The 12,897-nt window shown below is 38.7% G+C and overlaps 2 long non-coding RNA genes across 3 annotated transcripts in view; one reads left to right on the forward strand and one right to left on the reverse strand.

Moving 5' to 3' along the window:
- The window catches only part of LOC140529267 (uncharacterized), a 91,037-nt gene extending 79,051 nt beyond the window's left edge, over positions 1 to 11,986 (reverse strand). Inside the window, exons 1-3 of one of the 2 annotated variants that reach the window (XR_011975476.1) lie at positions 11,867 to 11,986; positions 6,456 to 6,576; positions 4,580 to 4,694 (exon numbers count right to left, since the gene is read on the reverse strand). This is a non-coding gene — a long non-coding RNA (uncharacterized lncRNA). Of the gene's footprint in view, positions 1 to 4,579; positions 4,695 to 6,455; positions 10,923 to 11,866 lie in introns of those variants that run through there. The other variant, XR_011975475.1, reaches the window with a different exon arrangement.
- On the forward strand, positions 741 to 3,545 carry LOC140529266 (uncharacterized). Its single transcript, XR_011975474.1, has 4 exons — positions 741 to 810; positions 1,302 to 1,409; positions 3,196 to 3,297; positions 3,409 to 3,545. It is a non-coding gene; the product is annotated as an uncharacterized lncRNA (long non-coding RNA).
- Positions 11,987 to 12,897: the final 911 nt, after the last annotated feature.

Raw genomic sequence — 12,897 nt, forward strand, 5'->3', positions numbered from 1 at the left:
TGAACTTATTTGGGGTTTTCTTGGCAAAAAGTGGTTTGCCATTTCCTTCTCTGACTCATTTAACAGATGAGGAAACTAAGGCAAACAGGATGAAATGACTTGTCCAGCATCACACAGCTAATTAAGTGTCTGAGGCTGGATTTGAACTTGGGTCTTCATAACTCCAGGCCTGGTGCTCTATTCACTGTGTCACCTAGCTACCTAATAGTTGCTTAACAAATGCTTATTGATGTGTAAAGTAATTTATTTAAACAAAAATAGTTGTAAAGTAAGATGAAATCATTTTATGGACTGATATTAAATTTGTAATTAAAAATTCAAAAGGAAAAACAAAAGTTGGCAAGATATATATTTGCTTGGGGGGGGGTGTTTCTGAGACCATTTTAAATTAAAAATGGAAGGAGAAAAGGAAGAAAAATTTCCCACATAATATCTGAAGGTTGGCAGGGCAGTATTGACACTACTAGAATAAAAAAGCAAAGAACTCAAGAGAAGAGGACAGTATAGAGTTGAACTGGTTCACCAAGAGGTCAAGATGGGGAAAAAAGGAGAGCATAGCCAATGTAGGGGTGATGGCCTAGGAAATAACTAAGGAGTGGAGGGATTGGAGGTCTCAGTAAGGATGAAGAATAGGGTTAGGGATTACAATGCAGAAAGAGAGGTGGAATGATGACAGATTGTGATGGGATAATGGGATTTCAGAGTTCACAAACTTGAAAGTAGAACACTTGTGTGTCATGGTAAGATGAAGAGTATGATCATTTCTGTGTCCAGCTGATGTGGGGTGGAGGTAGAAGTCATAAGAAATGAGTAAGTTAAGGATTGGGTGGTTAGAATGTTTGAGGGAGTATCAAAATTTATATTCAAGGTGTTGTGTTTTTCCTTCATTTTTGAAGAGGAACATGACTTCAGGGAAATGCAGTTGACTTTGATAGGTAGGAGAGAATGACTGTGAGTTAGGCACTGAACTCACTGAGGAAGAAAAGTAAGTGTCCTACAGGTCTATAAACAACAGCTACCAAAATCTTGCCTTGGTGATGGATTCAATGAATGCTAAAGGAGGAGAAGTTATTGAATAAAGGTGATGGAGGAAGGGCCTAAAAATAGCAAGAGGTATTCTAACCTACCACCACCAGTGAAACTTCCTTCAGCATTTGGGGCTTTCTCACCCACAAACATCTATCTGCCATGATAGCCCCCTTTTCCCATGGGTGAGTTTCTTCAAGGGCCTCATTTTTGGCAACAGGTATGGTTCAACCATGCTTCACCACTCTGCCAACTGTGTTTCTTATTCTCTCCAGATTTTACCAACATAATCCAGTTGCCTTCTCACCATGGAACTTTGTCAGTGCCTGGAGCCGTCTTCCCCTAGAACATCCCTTCATCATGCTGGTCTTCTTTTCCTTCTGGTAAATTCTTTCCAGACACCTCCATCTTGTGGATAGTCCTACACCAGCCAAGCTTTCTTTATTCCCTTCCCAGCTCAGTTTCCTATTCTTTAGACTTTGCCTTCATCCCTCTTCACCCCACAACCAATATTTTCATCTTCTTTTATGTGTTGTCTTCTCCCATTCTGAGATTGTCTTTCTTTTTGCTTGTGTTTCTATTTGTTGTCTGCCATGTACCAGACACTCCTCTTCACTATCAAGCATACTAAAATAGGATAATCACTTCTTTTCCATAATAATAATAACTAGCATTTAAATGATACTTTACAGTCTATGAAAAACTTAATATATATTATCTCATTGGAGTCTCACAACAATCTTATGAAGAAGGTACCTTATTGTCCATCCTTTTTGTCAAAGAGGACCCATGACATCATGAGGTGATGTCTTGGTTTGCACATAAATTGGAATTAAGTGAGGCAGAGTTGCACAAAGTTGTCAGCCTCACTCTTTCTTCCAGAGTCATTAAAGTCTGGTGGCAAGATGACAGTCAGAACAACTGACAGTGGCCTGGGATGTAATGGATGACTTTGACATGTTTGAGGAATGACCAAGCTCTAAGCCCAGAGCCTGCTTCAGCCACCTTTATGGTAATTGGAACAAATTGTTCTCATCCACCCACTCTGCCAGGGGATATCTGTTATTTATTATAATATATTATTAATAGTTATTATATATAATATATATTATAATATATTATTAATAGTTATTATATATAATATATATTATAATATATTATTAATAGTTATTATTATAACCATTTTGCAAATGAAGAAACTGAAACTCAAGAGTTAAGTGACTTACTCAGCTAACTACTGGAAGAAGGAATTTATGAGATCATAGACAGAACTAGAAGTGTTCTTGGAGGCCAACGAATACAAATCTCTCATTTTAGTGATGAGGGAACTGAGACTCTGAGAGGTTTAATGACTTGCCCAATACATCTAGCAAGTATCTAAGGTAGGACTTGAACCTGTTTCTGCCTGAATCCAGGTGCGGTATTCTTTCCATTCTACCATTCTGCCTCTTACGGTGATCCATGCTATAAGTAGGGTGTGGATTGAAGTTGCTGTCAGGGCAGGAAGAGTTGCGAAGAGCTAAGAGACCTTTTCAGAGAGCCTAGAGGCTCTAAGAGTAACAGGAAGCTGATCAAAGAATGAACTGGTTCATCACAGGGCTGGGGGAAGGGCCTCCCAGAAAGGTCTTAAGAACTAGGACAGAGGAAATGAAGAGTAAAAGGATGATTAAGGCTAGCCAGTATGAGTAATACAAAAAAATCTGGAAAGATCTTTATGAAATACATTTCTTTAGACCAGACCTATGATTTTATTGCTATAGGAAAATCTTCCATGAGGAAACTCCTCACCTTCTTCTCAATAAACTCCAATAATTCCATGTTACCTTCAGGATCAAATATATTCTGTTTGTCATTCGGAACTCTTTCCAATCTGACCGCACCCTACTTTTCTAGCCTTCTTACTCCCCTCCACAAACTCTAGTTTTTGTCTAGTCCAACTGACTTATTTGGTATTACTCACATATGACATTCCAGTAACATTGTCTTTGCACTGGCTGACCCCCAGGCCTGGAATGTTCTTCCTCCTCCTCTCATCCCTTGGAATCCTTGAATTATTATTTTTTTTCCTTGATTCCGTCAAGCCCCTCCTTCTATCTAGTCCACCCACCTGTAAGTTCCTTACTTTCCAGGTACCTATTAACCTCTTCCTATTTAATTTACTTATACAAGGTAGTCCAAAAGTCTTAGTGCAGGAGCTACTTCAGAATCCTGATTCTGTCCTCTTTTGCTGGAGTGGAGGACTGTAGGCCAAAGTGTAACTGTCCCTATCTGGTGAGTATGATTGATGAGGTCTGGAACTATCACATGAGATGACAGAGGCAACCATAAAAGATTCTAGCTCATCATGTCAGGGCTTGACTTCCCCTTCCTCTTCCAATGCAGGAAATTCCTCCCGCTGCTGTTGAAAGATCGAGGAACTGCTGGCACTTCAAAGCCACAAAGAGGAGGCACATCCAGTTCAGGATTGCTTGCCTGCCTATACTTGTGGAAAGACACAAATAAAAGCCAAATGACACAAAGCTAGAGACTTCTCCAGTCTGATACGTGTTCCCTCTGCCATGTGCAAGCAGCAGTCATTATTTCTAGTTCCAAAAAGGGCACCTGAGACTAAGCTCTACAAAAGCATCTCACTAGAAGTAACAGACAGAAAGAGACAAACAGAGACAGAGAAACTGAGGCACAGAAAATCAGAGAAAGAGACAAGAGAGAGACAGACACAGAAAATCAGAGCTAGAGAGAGAGATGAGAGAGACAGACAGACACAGACAGACACAGAAAGAGACAGACAGAGAGAGAGGAGAGTTTACAATTTATATGCTGTGGCTAAGAGTAGGAAAAGGGGAGGGATTAAGCATTTTTATACTTTTACAAATATTCTCTCATTTGATCCTCACAACAACCCTGGGAGGTAAAGTGCTATTATTCACATTTTTCAGTTGAGGAAATTGAAGCAAGCACAGGTTAAGTGACTTGCCCTGTGTCATAAAGCTAGTAAGTACCTAATGCCAGATTTATACTTGGGTCTTCCTGACTCTTGGTCCAATGATCTATGTACTTTGCCATCAGCTGCCTCATTGTAGAAACTTCTTAAACTGATATCATACCCCTGTCCATCTGTAGCAAATTAAGTAGGGTTCAATTGACACATTTGCCCATGTTCCTAATTCCAGAAATGTCTTTGATTTCTGAAGGAGAATTAAGCATTGTATTTTCAAGTGCCTCCCTCAATGACTTGTGCCAAAGAATCACAACAAAGTCCATATTGGTCCAATTTCACTTGACCTCTCAAATGTCAATTTTTTTTAGAAAATTTCAAACAGTTCCTTCAGCACAGTTGTTAGATAATCCTAAAATTCCAGAGATCTGCATTGGTTTGCATTTTTTCAGGTTTGGGTCTCTCATGCCACCCCTTCAAGTAACTGGTTAGATCCATATACAGTTGCAGGACTGAATACAAGCTGTTCATCTGCATTGTCATTTTGAAAGCATCACTAAAAACCAAACAATTCTTTCCCCATTCACATACAACTACTTTCTTAAAACTAGAAGGTACCTTCTTTCAGTAGGATTCCTTCAAGGACATTGGGTAATGATGACCACTGGCAACACAAAGGTATCCATTCCCACCAAGAACTAAGCTCATCCTTTTCTTCTTTATTTGTCCTTTTCTAATGAGGAGAAAATAAATTTTAATGATACACACAAACCTCCCAAAATGTCAATCCCTCTTGGTTCCTGGATGCTTTGAAGATAAACTAAGTTCTGAGGAAATCAACTAGTAGAACCTATTAAACTGCCAGGTTGGAGGGCCCCAAAATAACCCACTGCTATTCATAAAAGATGATTTGCTACAATTATCTCCTAGAAACAGTTCTTAAGGACACAGAGCACATTTACATTTGTCTGTCTTAATGAATGATCATAGTTTACTCCCCAGTCTCATGAGGGGGAGGGAGAGGTGGCAGTACCTCATAGTAAACAACCATCATCTCTAGAGATAGTGTCCAAAGACTCACCTTCTTCTGCACTGCTCAGACCACACTTCAATAATGTGAGAAGTGATTATTTCTTTTTTGTATTAATAGCAAACTCTTGAATCAGAAGCAAAGTTTTTCCCCTCTTCTACCTCCAAAAATCAACCAGTGTGGGAAATCTTTCTAAAACACTTACCCAGTCAGGATGGCTGAGATCTAATCAAAGAGAGTGAAAGAAATTCAAAGTTTGGGCCAATGGGTGGATTCTGCTTGTTATGTTTGCTCAGATAGGTCTGGGAAAATGTAGATCCACCCTTTTGTCAGACAGGTGATATGGAAAAAAATAAGTCTTTTTGACCAAGATTAATTTTTAACCAATCAGAATTGATTGCCACCATCAGAAATACCTGCTCTTCCAAAGGCATATAAACTGTGAGCCCACCACCATTAGAGGTCTTTGGTCTAAGAGAAATGGCCAAATGACCATCCTTTTATTAATATACAAGTTGACCTTATTAATAGAATGATTAAATTACCCAAAATTATATCTCTTGAATCTTTTTTTTTGACACCACAACCAGCTTATTCTGTACCAATTTTTATAAGTTGGATTTGATTTGGGATATTGCCCTGATAGGTTGTGTTCAACACTAGAGTGAAATGAGACACTCGTAGGTCATTCAACAGTTAAAAGATTTACCTAGCTAGAGGAGAAGAGCATTCAATGAGAAAATGCACTAAGGACAGTTCTAGGGGATCAAAGCTTCCCTCCCTGAGTTGCCCCATGTAGTCCACCACATACACGTCAGAACATATGACTGCAGCTCTTTTTGGATGTTTTGTACTCACGTCACTAAGAGGTGATGGTGACAGCCTGAGTATTTAGTCTCAAGCTAATCAAATCTCAAGTAGGGTTTCAATACCTTTTAAGAAAAAAAATAACAACTTACATGGGCATGGGGGGGGCGGGGAGGAGGGGAATATTACTCGCACCATACCAGGAAACTAAGTCACTTCCATTTGAATTGTCTTAGGAAGATTCTGAAGATCACCTGATAGGCTAAGATATCAGACACTGAGGTCTTTTTCTGGAACTAAACTGCCAAGCACTCAAATTCTATTGCAGAGGGTAAAACTCTTGAGAGCTGGTCACATTGTTCAAATACCAAACGAGAGCTTTCCTGAAAGACTTTTTTATGGAGATCTCTCACACAGAACAAGCACTCACATGGTGGTCAGAAGAAGCGATACAAGGGCACACTCAAGGTCTCTCTTAAGAACTTTGGAACTGATTGCATGAAATGGGAAACACTGACACAGGACTATCCAGCACCACATGCCCTCATCAGAGAAGGCACTATTCTCTATAAGCAAAGCAGAACTGAAGTAGCTCAAAAGTGATTCACAAATTTAGGGAATCCATCCCAAATGTTCATATAGACTACTTGTGCTGACCTGTGGTAGAGCATTCCAAGCTTCTATTTGTCTGATCAGCTACAGTCAGACACATGGTGATGTCATGGTGGTCCTCTTGGAGAATGAAGGACAGACAGCAACACGTAGGTGCCTAGTAAGACTTGCAAAATTGCGACAGATTATCATTCATTTACAGGCTCAAATGTTGACATTTTCTTCCTTCTTCATTAGCCCCCTTCCTCTTATTATCTGGCCCCAAGGAGTAGAGCAAGAGAAGAAAGAAAAGACATGAAGAGAATTCAAAGTGGGGCTATAATAAAGGGGGAAGTCTTTGACACATACAGATTATCGAACTGGACATTACAAAAACTTAGCAGGATCCCAGTTGATGAGTTTCTATCAGCTCAGTTTTGTCTTTAGCCAAGACTCTTTTTTAGCAACAATAATGACATTTATTTAGCACCTTACTGTCTTACCTACTTATCTTACTTTAGCCTCACAGCTACAAGTTGAAATGTATACCACAGTGGTTATAGATGAGGAACCGAGGGTCGGAGAGGTTAGATTGCTCGCATGGAGTCACACAGCTAGAAATATCATAGGTGGAATAAGAATTAAGGCCTTCTCTATTTTAGTTCCCTGGGCAAGTGAACTTAACCTTGTTTACCTCAGTTTCCTTACCTGTAAAATAAGCTGGAGAAAAAATGCAAATCATTCCAGTGTCTTTGCCAAGATAATCCAAAATGGGGTCACGAAGAGTCTGAGACTACTGAAAGGACTGAACAATAATGATTTGAGTTCCAGTACTCTACCCACTATGCCAAGCTGCCAAAGTCACTCTCCCAAATTATATTTTCCTTGACCTACAGTGTCCATAAGTATCCGTCTCCGAGCTCTCAAAATCTGGCAACAAAGTAAAATTTCCCAGGAGTATTACAGAGGGAAGGCAACTATGGATTAAGAATTTTCTTTACAGCTAATCTGAAAAGTAGAATGTTCAAGGGTTAGTTAAACATGCACAGTTTTTAGCTGCATAAAATCCTTCCCTCCTCTTGTCTTCTTCTTTGTTTGCTTCTGGCTCTGTTTCTGCTCTGAATAAATGATCACATATAACTCAGAATCAATGGAGTGAGCTATTTAAACATGAAATTGAGCGAGGGGTTTGTGACGCAGGGGAAGTGTTGATGAAAGGGGTAATTCATTTCCATGCATAGTAACTCCTTGGCAGACTCTGACCAGCCTGCATAGGAGACACTGCTGAGGAGAAATTAGCTCATTATTTGTCTGAGTGGCTGACCTAGAGCAGCCATTCATTTCCAAGCTCCATCTGAGATATCAGCATCACCCCAAATATGGCTAACTTCCTCAGAGCAGCATGTTTTCAAAGGGACCCAAGGAATTGCCTTCAGTGTCTCTAACAGTCTGGCATTCTGCTCCTCCCTCAGCATAAGACTTGTCTATAAACACCAGAAGCTTTTCTGCTGAGAGAAAGTAAAACAAACCCAGATGACTGGGCCTAGTAAATGAGGTGTTAGAGACATACCAAAAAAGAAAAGAAGAAAAAGAAATAAAATACTTTCCTTCTCATCAGAAACCTTTGTGATGGAGACATTGGGAGGGAAGAGTTTGGATAACCTGGTTCAATGTCAGTATGAGGGGCTGATGTCTATTAGGAAATTGGGGGTGGGGTTGAGTGGGAAAAGATTTCCAAGCCCTGAAGAATCAGTCTTTTCCTTCCACACTCACCCCTCTGTCAAAGAGAATCTGCAACTAAGTTTCTGCCTTTCTTCTCTTGGCCCCAGTCTTTTTAGTAGTGATATATAGAAAACATTAGTAAAGATTACATATTTAAAGCTCCTGATATTTCTCAATGGGGATCTCTAGTATTTTAAATCTAAACCCGTGTTCTCTGTAGTGGAATTATAAACAATATCCTCAGGATATTACAATTCCCCTCCCCCCTTTCTTTTGTTCTGGGTGAACATTCGATCTATCAACAATCATTTAATAATCTAGCTATGTGACCCTGGGCAAGTCGCTTAATGTCTGTGTACCTCCGTTTCCTCATCTGTAAAACAGGTATAATAATAGCACCTGCTTTCCAAGGATGTTGTGAGGTTAAGATGAGATAACATTTGTATAGTACCTCACACATCTTTTTTTTTTATTTTTTAATTTTTGCACCTCAAAATCTTAAAGTGCTATATGAAGTTAGCTAACATTATTGGTATTACTATCATTATTATTGTTAATGAGTGCCTACAATGTGCCAAGCATTGTGCTAGGCATTAGGGATGCAGAGACAAACGTGCCTCAGTTTCTGCCCACAAAAGGTTTGCAATCTATCAGGGCGAGACAAATATGTACAAAAACATATATACAAAACAGTCACAAGGTCATCTGGCAAGGGATAGGGGTAGAGGAGATATTAACACTAGTAAATATTCCAGCATCTGCTGAGAATTTCTACCTGGATGTCCCTTCATCTCAAACTCAACTCTAAAATAGATGTCCAAAATCTTTCACCCCAAACTTATCCTTACTTTTAAATTCCCTATTTCTGTTGAGACCACCATCCTCTTTCCAGGTTTGAAACCTGGGATTCTTCCCTTACTTTTCTCTCTTCTCCTCCCATATCTAATAGTGGCCAAATCTTGTTAACTCTACCTTCAAATGATCTCTCTCACCAATCTCCCATCCACCATCTTAGTTCAAACCTTTCTCACCTCTTACCTCAACTAAAAAACAAAGACCTCCTAATTGGTCTCTCTAACCTACAGTCTCTCCTCTCTCCAATTTCAACCACTACATTAACGGCACATTTGAATTTCTAAAACACAGATCTGACCTTGTCACTCCCATACTCCAGAAACTTCAGCCGCAACACATTTCCTTTAGGATAAATCACAAAGTCTTTTGGCATTTAATATCCTCACAATATGGCTCCAGCCTAGCTTTCTTTTCTTTTTAAAGTATCATCAAAATTTTATTTTTTACTTAATAGTATTTTATCTTTTCCAATGACATGTAAAGACGATTTTCAACATTCATTTTTTATAAGGTTTTGAGTTCAAATTTTTCTTCTTCCCTCTCTTCCCCAAGACAGCAGGCAATCTGATAAAGGTTATAAATGTGCAATTATATAAAATATATTTCCGTATTAGTCATGTTGTAAAAGAAGATACAGAACAAAAGAAAAAAACTATAAGAAAAAGTGAAAACAATATGCTTCAATCTGCACTCAGACTCCATTAGTTCTTTCTCTGGATGTCCAACCTATCTTTCCAGACTGAGTTCATATTACTCTTCCTCATTCACTATGTAGTCCAGCCAAACTGGCCTATTTACTACTCCCTGAAGCTAGCATTTTTTCCCCACAGGCTGTCCCCCATGCCTGAAATAACTCTCTGTCCCCATCTTTGCTTCTGGGAATTCCTAGCGTCCCGTAAGATTTAGTTAAAGTGTCACTTACCAAAAGATGACTTTCTTGATACTTTGGTCATTAGTGCTCCCCACCCTCAACTCCTGAAATTACTTTGAATTATTTTTGTATTTACTTATCTATGTATATGTTCCCATTCCTGGTTCTCAAGTAAAATGTAAGCTGTTGGAAGGCAGAGACTCTCATTTTTGTCTTAGCATCCTGGTATTTACCACCTGGCTTAGTACCTAGTATACACAATGATTGTTTTGCATTAAGTAGACCAAAAGTTTTTTTAATCTTCTCTGGAGCAAGAGAGTGGAGCATCAATGGGCTCTCAATTCCAGAAGCTTTTTCTTATGGTTTGGCATCTGAGGAATCTTTCAGTCTACTTAGAGGAAGTTAATTGTCCTTGCTCCTGCCATATGCTGCTGATACAGGCTGAGTCATAAAATTCAAGTTGGAAGAGCCTCAGTAGTCATAGGATCATAGAAGAAAGATTTAAAGCTGTTAGGGATCTTAGAGGTCATTTTCCTCAAGCTTAATCTAATGTAAAGTAAGGGTGTGTGTGTGTTCATCCTTCGTTGTCAAAGAAGACCACACCATCAGAGAAATAAAGACATGACTTGCCCTTGACTTTGTTTTGAGTGAGAGAGGGCTGTGCAGGTCACCAGCCTCACTTCTCCTCCAGAGCCATCTGAATTCAGTGACCAGATATTCATCAGGATGACTGGAGATGACCCAGGATGAGGCAATTGGGGTTAAGTGATTTGCTCAGGGTCACATAGCTAGTGAGTGTCCAGTGTCTGAGGTGAGATTTGAACTCAGGTCCTCCTGACTCCTTCACTGGTGCTCTATCCACTGCACCACTTAGCTGCCCAAAGTAGGGGAATACCCATCAGTTGGAGAATGGTTGAGCAAAATATGGTATATGACTGTGACTGAAAACTATTATGTCATGAGAAATAAACAGATGATTTTTAAAAGACATGGAAAAACTTGTTTGAACTGATGCCAAGTGGAGTAAGCAGAACCAGAAGAACTATTTATAACATCAATCTTGTAAAAATAAATAATTTTGAAGGCTGAAATGAGTGAAATGAGCAAAATAAAGAGAACCTATTCCATAACAACACCATAAAGGCAAACAACTTTTGAAAGCTATAAGAACCATGATCAACCCAATGCATGATTCAGAGGACCAATGATAAAGCATGCTATCCACTTGCTGACAAAGATAGATTTAGGGTACAGAATGAGACTTTTTTTTAACATAGTCAATGAAAGAATTTGATTTTCTTTTTTTCCCCTAGTGGCACTGGAAGAAACTGTAAGAAAATTAATTTTTAATTAAAAATACTTTAATATTATTCCTTTAAAAATTTAATCCTCTCCTTTAATAGAAAAATGAAGGAAACTGAAGCCCAGAAGTTAAGCAACTTGCCCTAGGTCAAATGGAAAATAAGTGGTTCAGTTAGGTTCTTCAATTTAGCCTCTTATTGAAGGGTGACTATAATATCCATAACATTTAAGGCAGTTGGAACTATATTCCACTAAGGATGTCAAGAGATAGAGAACTCACTATGTACTAAGGATTAATAATTGAGACTGTATAATAACAATAATGATAGACAACATTAATGTCACATTTTAATGTTTGCAGAGTGCTTTACATATACTATTTCATTTGATCCTTATAACAACTCCTTAAGGCAGGTGCCATTATTATTTCCATCTTACAGATGAGGAAACTAAGATAAGTTAAGTGACTTGCCCAGGGCCACACAGCTAGTATCTACAACAAGATTTAGACTCAGGCCTATCTGATTCTAATTATAGAGGGAATTCCTAGTTATGTATAGATTAGACCAAATGGTTTCTGGGGTCCTTTCCAAGACCAGCATTCTATTTACTACCCCCAACAAATGATAACTTTCAAGAAAACAACAACTGAAAGTTTTCCAGAGAATAGGCAGTGACATCTTCACAAACAAAACCAAATGAAAGTCCAGTTTATAAAAAAACTTACCAGCCCTTGAGTATGACTAGAAGAGGCTCCTTTCCTCCTTTCCTCATCCCAGTACAGCCCTCCCCCCAGCCCAATAGTAGGCACACTTCATTTCCATAAATGGAGCTTGGCAAATATTTCTGGTTACACAGTCTAGGGAATCTGTGAGGTGCTGCTAATATCTAGGCCCTTACCACCACAGCATTCTCTTACAGAACTATGTTGCTGACATGGAAAACTCTGGGTCACTGGACTAAAACAGAAAGACCCATAAGGTTTCATGATCTCTAGTTAACTCTTTCAGTTCCCTTGAAGGAGTTTCTAGAACAAGGGAGGTGGTAGTTATATTGCCTTCTGCTCTGGTCAGACTTCAGCTGGAAGATCATGCTCATTTACAAGTTCCATATTTTAGGAAGGACATTGGCAGAAGGCAGACCAAGATGGTGAGAATATAGGAGTCCATACCATAAAGATCAGTTGAAGAAACTAGGGACTACAAATGTCTATAAAACTGTTCATACTCTTTGATTTATCACTACCAATTTATCACGTAAATTGGGAAAAAAATAAAATATTATAAAAAAATTTTAAAGGAAACTGGGGCTACTAATCTTAGAAAGGAGAAACTAGGGAATAAGGTGGGCAATGGAAGAGAACAGAATATAAATGCTATCTTTCCAGTATTTAAAAATCTGTCTTCAAGAAGGGAGGTTACAATTTTCTATTCACTCCAGAGGGCAGAACTAGGATCAATAGAGGAAAGCTGCAGAAAGGCAGAATTAGGTTCATAATAAAGCAAACTTTCCCAATAATTCTAACTTTCCAAAAGTTTGAAATTGACTGCAATAATTCAACATTTATAAAGTATTTTAAGGTTTACAAAATACTTGAAATACATTATCTCAGTTTATCCTCTTGACTGACACCGTGAGGTGTGCATTGTAGGTATTATTACACCCATTTAATAAGTGAGAAAATTGAGTCACAGAGAAGTTAAGTGATTTGCTCATGGTCACAAAGTGAATAAGTATCACAAGGTGGATTAAAACCCA

Source organism: Notamacropus eugenii, chromosome 2, assembly GCF_028372415.1.
Source record: "Notamacropus eugenii isolate mMacEug1 chromosome 2, mMacEug1.pri_v2, whole genome shotgun sequence".
In the NCBI taxonomy this organism is placed as follows: Eukaryota; Metazoa; Chordata; class Mammalia; order Diprotodontia; family Macropodidae; genus Notamacropus; species Notamacropus eugenii.